We start from the raw sequence: 12191 nt of genomic DNA, 5'->3' as shown, positions 1-12191 counted from the left end.
TATCTACCTCAGGATATGCTATGAGTCTTGGATCAGGAGTTGTCTCCTGGAGATCACGCAAACAATCAATTCCAGCAAATTCCACAACAGAAGCAGAATACGTGGCAGCAGCTGAAGCAACGAAAGAAATTGTGTGGCTCAGGAAAATTCTTGAAGATTTGCAGGTAAAACAAGTACAATCAACTCCACTCATGATTGATAACACCTCTGCAATAAAATTGTCCAAGAACCCAAAGTTCCATGATCGAACAAAGCATATCAATACTAAATATCATCTGATTCGACATCATGTTGAGGCCAAAACAATCCATCTCCGTCATTGTTCCACAAATGAGCAAATTGCAGACATCTTCACCAAAGCACTTGGAAAGGAAAAGATTGAACGATTCAGAATGATGCTTGGACTCACCAACATCCCTTCAGATTAGGGGGGGGAATGTTGACACATAATCTTCATGATTGGGAATTTTATGTAAATAAATAAATTGGGAAAGTGAACAGTCATCGGGAGATGAACTGAACAATCACTCCCTATTGTATATAACAATGGGCTACCTATGGAATAATACACCAATCAGTTTTTCTGCCTTTGGAGAGTTACTGCCTGGCCTGACAATCACATTCAGTCCCTTACCAGACCAGATTTTTGGTTGCCATGGACCATGAGAGGAATCAAATGAAGTTTCCATTACATCATGCCTTAGCAAAATCTCTTCCATCAGGCTCACAGTTTAGGACTATGGATGTATCTCTGGAGATGGCTAATGTCCCTCTACCAGAAGAAATTAGCTTTCATAGATAGGTGGGAGAGATTATTTACACCGAACTAAGCCAAAATGTTATGACAATCGACAAAGTTGAGAAGCGACTGGAGAAGGCTCCCGCAAAGATAAAGAAATAGAGAGTTAATTCCACAGCTCTACATTTACAAAATTTGAACTTCAAAGAACTGATTGTCAAGATATGATTGAACCCAGAATGCAAAGTTATGATAAAGATTCTTATCTAGAGTTCACAGGCCAAGATCTAAGACCTCAGGCATAAGTTGAAGATGCCTGCTAGTGAACATCTGTAGGGAATTAGCCCAGGTGGAAGGAGAAAAATATGTTTTATCCAAGGAGTTTATAGAAAGGAATGATGAATTATTGGCCCTCAACTAACAAGTGGTAGAGCTATAATAGAGAATTAACTCTCATATTTGTGCAATGCTTGTGCCAGAGAATCCACAAAATCCTACTAAGCAGCTCACTAAGACCCTCACCAAGTTGTAGCTATCTAAAGGGGAACTTAAGAAAGTTCAAGTGGATTTGGATAGTGCCAAGCGCATTCTTGCACAAAAGGAGAAACAATTGGAGACTGTAAGGACTAATGTAGATCTAACCAGCAAAAATCTACCAACTGCAAACTAGGAGGTTACTGAGCTGAAAAGTAGGTTGAAAGGTAACATTCCCCTCCTCTAGGTGAAACAACTAATATGCGATGAAATCATAATAGATGTGAATAATAACTGGGAGAATATAACCCTGATGGCAGAGCAAAAAATTGCAGTTAAGGACTATGAGTTCTTTATCCTATCTACCAAGGAGGAGGATGGAAGAAATGTTGAGACAACTAAAAAATTCATCCAGTATATTAATGAAAAACCAACAAGTGAGTTGAGGACCATATATATTCTAGACCATGTAACTACAATCTTAGAGGTCTCCAAGATGATCTAGAAGGAATTTTCTAGAGCCAAGGCCAAGGAATGTCTGGAAAAAGTGCTAAAATATGTAGTTTTTTTAACTCAGAGTTTGAGTTAGAGTTGGATTGCCTAGTTGTTGGGACCTTGTAGGAAGATTGATCCCATGGGAGAAGTACAATCAAATACTAGTAGAGGCTAATACCATAGTTGACTCCTCCTGGGAGAAGACCTCCACCCTAAAGGGAAAGATGGTAGTGAACTATCTAAGGAGGGATTTCCAGTTGCTATGGTTGGCGAGGACCTTGTTTCACACCAGGCCAAATTATGCAGGGGTCACCAACATTAATATTGCATATCATTATTTATTTCGCTCTCCTCTACCAAGTCAAACATTATGGCAGAAATGTGACCAGTTCATAAACCCTCCATGACTCCATATCATTGATCCAGGATCTTTTCCTCCAAAGGCATCTCAACAGCGATGAAAATATTTTGATTGTGTCAATCATGACACTTTGTTGTTTTTATGTTTTTATGTTTTTTATAAATATTCCATTTTAAGAAATGAGATCAATTCAGTTAGTATTTATTTAGTACAGTTGTGCAAGTAGCACGCTCACACCATTCTGTTGTAATGAATCATTAGAATATCAAGCAGGGATATTTTTGTAAGGGGTACTCGTCCTGAGACCCTATAAAATTGTTTATTATACATTTTTGAAATGGGTACTAAATTTTTGTTTCAAAAGGGGCTCTTGAACTGTAAATTGAAAAGGACCAAAAATGTATGCTCTATATGTGGATTAATAAAAAAGTGATGGTGATTCTAAGTGCATTAAGTTATAGTGTGCAATCTCCCCTATGTTTCTCTCATTTATATTTTCTTTATTCTTAGATGGTGTGTAATAGTACCTGTTGGATGTATTCTTTTAATCATGGATTCATCTATGCCTAATTTTGATTGAAGGTTCTTGTGACAAATGAGACTTAACGTCCTTAATATGCCCTCCATGAATTATGCATATCATTCACATTCTCATTTCCTTGTATTCGTACTAAAGTTCGATGCATGGGATTATGTGATAAGCCCTTTGTATTTGATTTTTTTTCTTCACATTCTTCTTTCATATATGCTACAATGACCAAATGAACTATGTGTTTCTGCAAGTTAGCCATTAGAGCCTAATATTAAGTCTTCTATAGATTTTTTTTGTTATGAATTGAATCTACCCTCCTGAAAGATATTTTGTACCATTTCTAATTCAAAATGTGTTTAAATGTTGAATGTAAATGGACAATTCCAGCAAATTTTACAAACACTCTAAGATGTCTTAGGCACTGACCTGTCCTCAACCCAAAGGTTATCTCTAGGAGCTACAACACATTCTGGTGCCATTGTTGGGGATGAATCATAATATTTTTCCTGGGTATGAAATTTATACACCCCTTGGTTAGGTGAACAAAAGGGGTTATGTGTTGAAGATCCCTCACCTTGGCGACTCCACTGTATAAATCTTCAGTTAGTCACCCTGGCATTCAAAAGGCCTCATACTCACTCTGACACTTCTTAGTAGAAAACTCCACTTGTATTTTACCCTAAAATTATTTCTAGGAGAGATTGGAAAAAGGAAACTCCCATTACTCCAGATCGTGTGGCTTCATTTTCTGAACTGTCAACTTCCAGCTCACAAAAGGCTGAGATAAACTACCCTGAATCCTCTTCCAAAGTCTTGGAGCATTCAGAAGAATGTTTCCCATTGTTTAGATCATATTCCTCAAGAATAAAATCTCAAAAAGCTTTTGTCAATTCACCTCCTTTTATGTTCCATACTTTCCCAGAAGTTGAAGAAGTCAAAGATACCCTTATTACTAGTTTGACTTGGAACTTTAGTAATACTACACCCCAACTCAAGTTAGCCAATGTCCATACAACTCCTCAACTAGGCCCTGTGGTAAATACTCTACCACCTCCATTGAAAAACATGGTTGTCCCTGGTTTTCTACTTAATAAATATGATCCACTCAACTTGCAACAACCTCTGAATGGGATGCCACAATATTATCTTAAACTCCTAACAAGATTCACTAGAGAGTATGATATGTTAGTGAAAAAACATATAGAAATTTTCTGTGTATTTGCTAATAATTTTAATGTGTAACATCTGGATGTAGTCCTAAGACTCTTTGTTCAGTCATTAGATGGGGAGACCAGGAAATGGTTCAAGACTCTACCAAATAATTTAATTAACAGGAGATGGAGAACTCTTTCATGCAGAAGTGGGGGGAGAAAAGGGACCATGGGTATAATCATACAAAATTTAATGCAATCAAGAAAAACAATAATTAGGATGTCTCAAAATTTATAAAGAGGTTTAATAAATTATATAGCAGCCTTCCTGCCTGTTGGGAATGGGATCCCCCAAGGATAGTTTTGGGGCCAAAAGCCCATGTTTTGGGTCAGTCTTGTAATAAAGTTGTAAATTCTCCTCATTTTGTGGTCGTGGAGCACGAAGGTGTCATGAGTCATAAAGGGTTGTCTGCCCTTATTTTGTAAAATGTAAAGTCTGTTGTAAATATCCACCCATGGTTCGCGGACCATGGGATTGTATGAAAAGGAGCTAAGTAAGCTCAAAGTAGTTAGAAGTCTTTAGCGAAGAATGGAGTGAATAGTCTTGGTAGAGAAGTCTAAGTGTTTAGGTCTTAGCATAGGTAGAGGCTCTACAGTTGAGTGCACAGAGGCCTAGGGTGGAAGTCCGCAGTTGAGTGTGCAGACCCCTACAGTTGTGTGCGCAGGGTGGATAGAGTCCGTAATAACTTGAAGATATCAATAAAGATAATTAATCTGCAAATTCTATGTATTTATTTCCTGCCAATGCATCTGGTTATATTTCATTTTGGGTTTGATTTACTATGTTCATGTGATGCACGAATATATGTGATTATATTGGTTCACTGAACACAAGTAAGAAAATCATTTTACACGACACTAACTATGATTGTTTAGTAAGATAAATAAAACACTTAAGATAACTTGGGAACCTGTACAATACATTGTCATAGTAGCGCGAAAGTACCTGGACCACAGGGTAAGGCTGTGCGAAGGTCAATCATACACCTTCGCGGAGATACTGAAGGGCAGAATAAAGGGCTAGATTTTTAGAGCCCTAAATCTTAGTGACCTGCACGAAAGTAGGAACAAAGGATATAAACCGACATCACGACCATCACAGGGTGCGGAAACTTGGTTCCAGCATCCCCCCAGACTGCTTCAGGTGGGACTTTGGTCCGCGATCTACGGACTGATGCTAAAAGGGCCAGTAGTGTAGGGATTTTTTTAGCTAACTAACACTGAATCTGGGTCAGGCCCCACACAGGCAACAAATGGTTCCGCTGCTGGGACGAGAATCTGCATGAGAGATGTGTGATGTCGTTTCACTGGAATCCAACTAACAAAGAGGTCGAAGACTGGTTGGATAGAAAGATCCACGAATTCGCGACGTAGGAGAATAGAAATCCGCGACTGAAAAAGGAACAGTGGCTAGACAGGTACCTCTATACATAAATCCACGAGATATTTTTTTGTTCCTTTCCAATTGAGCTATATGAGTGGATCACAAAGCTAGCGGATAGCCAAGGAAGGTGGAGACTTGACGGTCCTATTGTCTGGACCCCGGAGCCAGTACAGAGACTGGAAGCCTCTAAGGATAAGATTGCCCGTGTTGTTGATCATTAGCTCGATCGCATCATAGGAGGATTTGTGACTGAATTCGTGGTCAATACCTTAGTTAGTTACAGCGAGGCGGAGAAGCGCTTTTTCAAAGGTCCGCGAGGTAAGTACTTGAAGTCTTTGAATACCTGGATTAAGATGTTATTGTGCGAAAAACGGGTTATGCAACTACCTTGATTTTTGGAGCTACGTGAAGTGGAAAGACTTACATAAATGAAGTAAGAAAGGGTCATGAGTATAACCCACTGATTTCACCTACATTGGATGATGAAGAGAGGGTAGCACAGGCTTCTCCACAAAGTGAAATTTAGTTAATAGGATAGGGATTCCCACAACTGCCACCTCCACCCACACCACCTCCAACTTCACCACCATCACTTGTGACTTCACCCGTACCAGCACCACCTCCGCCGTAGTTCAGCATGGCAAATTCAATGAAGCTACCTATGTTTAAGGGCTTGGGAAATGGGGACGTGGAGCAATTTTGGTTCGTCGTGAAAGATATATGGAAAGCTCAGGGCATCATAAATGACCACATGAATAAGGCAACATTAGTTAGTGTTTTGCAGGATCATGCGTTAACCTGGTACATCAAGTACTCTAATGATAACCCAAACACTAGAGTGGCAGACATCCAAACCACGTTGAATAAAGAATTCAGTAGGCCTAAATCTTAGGCATGGTCAATTGTGGGGTTCAAATAAATTGCAATGAAACTAGGTGAGCCACCTTGGGAATTGGATCAGAGACTGAAGTGTAAAATCCGTGAAGCTAATATGAACTTAACTGATGGACAACACCACGAGTGGTTCGTGGCTTCACTCCTGCCTCACCTAAGGGTTGAATTGTCACAGCAAAAGATTACGACTCAAGCAGAGGCCTTGGAGATTGCAATGAGACTGCATGAAACACAGATGTAAGATACGAATCTGGGGGTTCAGCAGATCCATGTGCAATTGCAAAATCTTTGCCTTGAAATGCAAAGCTTGAAGAAAGACAAGACAATTCGACTAGAGGTGCATGAAGAGGTATGGTGCCTGAAATGTAAAGTTCAGGGGCATGACAAATACCACTACTCGGTCTTTACGAACTATATTTTAGGAGGAGGACCAATGCATTTGAGGCTGTAAGCCCAAGCAGGACTAAGCACGGGGCCTGCGTTGTGGTGTGATATATGTCAGGTAGCAGGAAAACATGCGATGAATAACTATCATTTGTTGTAGAAGTTTTTACAAACACTGAAAAAACTATTTTGCAACTTCTGCAAGTCGGTAGAGCATGATGAGCGCAATTGCAGAAGTTATGAATTGATGATGGATAGAACACCCGCTTATAGGGTTCAGGCAGAAACACGACCCCTTACCAGGATGATGGGATGGCACGAATAGGATTTCAAGGGCGTGGACGGGACCAAGGTAGAGGAGGACCTGGCAGAGGTCAGGACAGCTGATCTGTTACAACTCTGGAGGACTAGGACATTATGCCTGTGAATGCACTAACCCAACACAACCATCGTGAAAATATTGTACTCAGTTTGATCTTGAGACATAGGACTGTCCTACCCTGATAGCAAGGATACGTGACAAAGGGATGCTACCACCTCAACCGAATCAGAACTTGTAGATGATTAGGTTTGAGCCTCGCGAGGAGGATTCGAAAGTGAATATAGTGCTCTGAAGTGGAATTCCAATGGGCGATGATAAGGGAAAAAAGCCCGAAGATAGTGCATGGGTTTGCAAAGCTCCGGCAAAGGAGGCTGAATTTGATTTGGAGCAAACACGTGAAACGTTCCTGGAAGCAAAGAAGAGCTTCGCTAAGGCCTCAACCTCAGGGTGCAAGGATAAGCCTGATCAGGAAATGGACCCTTCTATGCTCACGACCTTTCTAGAGACCTACATGAAGTTGTTGCGTGATAACAAGGCTATGAAGGGATTACACGAAATTAGAAATAGATGCGTCAGAACACTCCAGGTGAACCACGTGTTGTACGGAATATTGGTAAGCATAAAGCAAGGATAGGAAGAGAGATGAGACTGGTCGCGCAGGTAGGAGAATATGAAATGGATCAGGTTATTTTGGATTTGGTGTTAGACGCGAACGTCCTACCAATGCAAACTTGGGAGAAGATGGGAAGACCTGTGCTGCAATGGTCTCTGATTCAGTTAAGGCTAGCAAATCAATAGAAGATCATCCCCATGGGACAACTGCAAGGAGTGACTATAGATGTTGAAGGCGCGAGTGTGTTGGCTGACTTCGAGGTAATAGAAATTGTGGATGACAGCAACCCCTACCCTGCACTCCTTGGCATTGATTGGGCTACTGACATGAATGGGGTAATCGACCTAAAGAAGTGAAAGATGATATTTGAAAAGAAATTGCTTCGTGTAATAGTACCCCTAGATCTTGCTAAAGGATCGTGCTATACTGAACCAGTCTGCAATTATGAGAGCGATGACGATTTGGACTACATATATAAGATAACAGCGTGAGACCAAGATTGGGTGAATCCAACAACGGATGGACGAATTACATGGGATCGTGAGAGTTCCTACACCTCGGACTCTTATGTCGAATTAGAGCACTGGCAGAATCGACTACATGAAGTAACCACGCTAAGTTGTAACATGATGACCCGGTCGTTTCACTGTGTGTTATCATAAGAAAGAAATTTTCCCACTTATGATGGCTTGAATGATATAGATGTATTTTTGGATGCCTTTGAGAGGGAAGTACCAAAGAAGAAGTGCTTCGAGGCTTTGGACTAGGCACTGTGCGCTACGTCCGCAAGATGGTGGGGTACGCACAAGGATAGCTTTGATGATTGGCGTGAGTGTAAGAGGATGATGAGAACACACTTTGGGAACCGAAGGTATGAATAACAGACAAATATTATGGGAAGGATGATACACACGCACACTTGGCCAAATGGGCTAAGGCTTATGGAGCGAAGCCCAAGCCTAAATGGGTGCACTTGTTCTGTCATACCCTGGATGTCATCCTGATTAACTATTACTTGGAAACATAACTCTGCTATGGTACAGGTGAATGGGATATTCTGCACGAAGGATTCATAATGATGTTCAACTTTGAAGATGGGTTTGACTGTATTGACGAAGCGCTACAAGAAGTGAAAGCAGCAACCTTTAGGATACCACAGGATCCTTTGGATCTGATTCAACCCGATTGGACTAGTCAACTGAGCCACGTGTTAGAATTCTATAACGTGATTGTTGAAGAAGATGAGGATCTGCGAAATATTAACATCCCTAAAACAGAGGGTCACTATGAGGTTGAGGGACCATAGATTGAGAAGCCTGATATAACTCGCCACTAAAAATGAAACAGTTAAATATTGGTACGGAGGCGGAGCCCAAATTCGTGAATATTGGAGATTACTGGGATGATGCGACAGTGGATAAGGTCGTTGAATTGCTCCGCGAATACCAGGATTTGTTCCCTACCAAGTTTACGGAGATAAAAGGGATAATAAGAGACCTGGGTGTTATGAAGATCACGTTAAATCCCGATGCGAAGCCTGTTAAGCAAAGACCTTACCACCTCAATCCAAAGTATAAGGAGAAGGTCCACTTAGAGTTAGGAAAGATGCTTGCGGCAAGCATCATTGAGCTCATAGAAGAATCTGATTGGGTAAGCCCAATGGTGGTACAGGAAAAGAAGCAGAAGGATGAAATAAGGATATGTGTAGATCTCAGGAAGTTGAATGATGCTTGCGTACATGATCCTTTCCCGACTCCATTCACTGATGAGGTATTGGATAATGTAGGTGGCCAAGAAGCGTACTCCTTCACTAATGGATTCTCTGGGTACCATTAGATCAAAATCACGCCGGAGGAGAGAAGCAAGACGACCTTCGCGACTGAGTGGGGATGTTTTCAATACACTATAATGCCTTTCAGATATAAGAATGCGCCTGTGATTTTTTCGTGCGTACGCGACAACAAAACTAGCGATTTGCGCCAGATTTTAGTGCATTTTTTTTGTAATTGTGATGAGCAACCTGGTACTAAATCTGGCTCTATTGTACAATTTTTAAAGCGTCCTTTTTTTCACCTGATTTTGCATCCTTTTTCACGCTAGATTTTGCATCATTTTGTACACCAAACTATGCATCATTTATTGCGTCAAATTTTGAACCAAGATTTGCATCTTATTTTATGACAAGTTTTGCTTCTAGTTTTGTGTCATTTTTTGCATCTATTTTTCATTCTCTTTTGCTTCCTATTTTGTGTCATTCTTTGCTTCCATTTTTGCACCATCATTTGCATCAAGTTTACACTGTATTTTGAATCCAATTTAACGTCTTTTTATGCATCCATTTTGTGTCAGTTTTTGCATCTAATCTTACGCCAGGTTTTGTATCTAGTCTTACACTAGTTTTTGCTTCTATTTTTGCACCAGCTTTGGTGCCTATCTTTGCACCATGTGTTGAATTTGATTTAGCACCAAATTTTGCATCCATTTTTGTGCCCATTTTTGCATCTTTTTTTGGACCATTTTTTACATCCACATTTACGTTTGATTTGTCTCCATTTTTCCCATCTCATTTTGCACCATATTTTGCGTCATTTGTTTCATCCAATTTTGCATCATTTTTAACACCATCTCTTGCATCTAATGTTACATCATTTTGAGCATCCAAATTTGCATTTATATTTGCATCTTATGTTGAGTCCACCTTTGCATCTTATTTTGTGTCTAATGGTACATTCAATGTAGAGCCATTTTTTACGTCTAATTTTGTATTTGTTTTTGCACCAAGTTTTGCATCCAATTTTAAGCTATTTTATGCCCCTTTTTGCACCATTTTTTGTCTACTTGTGTCCAATGTTGCACCATTATTCACACCGACTTTTTCATCCAATTTTGCATTTCTTTGGTGTCTAGTTTTACATCGTTTTCACCATCCAAATTTGCATCTTTTTTTGCCTCATTTTGTGTCCACATTTGCATATAATTTTGTGTCTGAGTTCGAGCCTAAATTTGCATGTGATTAGGAATCATTTTTTACATCCAATATGGCATCCTTGGTTTCACCTTTTTTCAGCCCCATTTTGCATCTTGTTTTATGTCTTTTCTTACATCTTTTTTTTTTTCCTTTTTTGCACCCAAGTTTGCATCCCAAATTTACACCATTATTTGCATCATCATTTGGCATATTAATTTGTAACGTTTTTTGCTTCTTTTTAATGCTCAACTTTGCATCTTATTTTGCATCTAGTTGTTGTCTTTTTTTGCATCTAATTTGGTGCCCATTTATGTGTCCTTGTTTTTGCCCAATTTGATATCCTTTTGTATGCCATGTTTTGTTCCCTTCTTTGTGTCAACTATTGCACAATTTTTCACTTCTAATTTAAAACACTTTGTATGTCAATTGTTTTCATTTTGTATTAATTCCTAGTTTAACATCCAATTTTACTTTCAATTTTGCATCCATGGTTACATCCGCATTTGACTTCTTATATAGAGTATATTTTTCTTTACATATATGACCCCCTTTATAGATTCATAGTGAAATATATGATAGTTTATAAATATCATTAAAGCAGATATCACAATTCAAAATCATTTGTAAAGAAATTTAAGAGAAATTGACAACATCCATCCAAAAAAATAACAATGTGCCATTAACAATTTTCAAAACATGTATAAAATAGCAACATAATACTAATAAAATCAGTATTATTTTTAATCAAAACAACTAAAATTAAAATATGATTAACAAATCAAAATATTTCATGAATATCGTTATTCTACGATAAATTAACAACATACATAAATCAAACTCATCGTATGATTACAAAATCAAAATGTCTCATTGATATAGGGTAAATTCACAACACCCATCTAAACATAACAATGTCATTCTACACAATAATTTCTTCATAAAAAACAATGCATGTGCATGCCTAGCTACCACCACCAAGATCATCCTCATAATCATCTTGACCATCCTCATTACTCTGATCCACATCATCACCAACACCGCAACTATCATCATCATCTCCTCCTTCACCACCATCATCCTCATCCTCATCCTCATCATCTCTTGATATATGTTGAACATAATTTGGATCATCGTCTTGGCAATCATTACCTATAGCATTCTGACAAAAAAAATCAATATTACATGTTAGTATTAATTACATAACACAACGCATGTTTTTGTTATACAATGTTAACCATAAAATGAGGTAAGATATAATATCTAATAGTACTAAAAAATAAAATGAAAATATGGTTTAAAAGTATATTGGAAATCCAACTAAGATTACATACCATAGAGTCCATCCAAACAACAAATTCAACCCATCAACACAAATATAACTTGTTAAGTTGAATTTATGGAATTAATTAACACAAATATATTAAACTACATGCAAAAGTTTGGTACACTTGCCTACCAAACTACTACCCTAAATTTGCCTATCAAGAACCTATGCCTTTGAAGTTTGGTACACTTGGGCTCCTCCCAACACTGTTGTTTTTATCTTCTAAATTTTTTGCACTTGGAGTACTTCCAAGTCTTCCAACATCTTCTTCAAAGGAAAATCAATAGCAAAATTATTCTGATAATAAAGGAAACAAACAACATTCTTAACACTAGATTTGGGCAATTTCAATTGCTTCATTGTCATCACATACTCTTCTTTTGCACCATCCATCTGCATATAGGTATGGGCAAAGAATCTACCCAAAGTCTCAAAGACTCAATCTACTTTACTACCTCTGCCTACTTTTGTCAACCTGCTTAACTTGCCA

General features: G+C 38.7%; 1 long non-coding RNA gene across 1 annotated transcript; it reads right to left on the bottom strand.

Annotated features, from left to right (window-relative positions):
- Positions 1–11294: 11294 nt before the first annotated feature.
- On the bottom strand, positions 11295–11737 carry LOC149223747 (uncharacterized). Its single transcript, XR_016248992.1, has 2 exons — positions 11709–11737; positions 11295–11536 (listed from the first exon to the last, which is right to left on the bottom strand). It is a non-coding gene; the product is annotated as an uncharacterized LOC149223747 (long non-coding RNA).
- Positions 11738–12191: the final 454 nt, after the last annotated feature.

Source organism: Pinus tabuliformis, chromosome Q (assembly GCF_031772625.1).
Source record: "Pinus tabuliformis cultivar Carrire ecotype Pingquan chromosome Q, CPIR1, whole genome shotgun sequence".
NCBI lineage: Eukaryota > Viridiplantae > Streptophyta > Pinopsida > Pinales > Pinaceae > Pinus > Pinus tabuliformis.
Note: the sequence above shows the minus strand (reverse complement) of the source record. Positions and strands in the feature narration are given on the sequence as shown.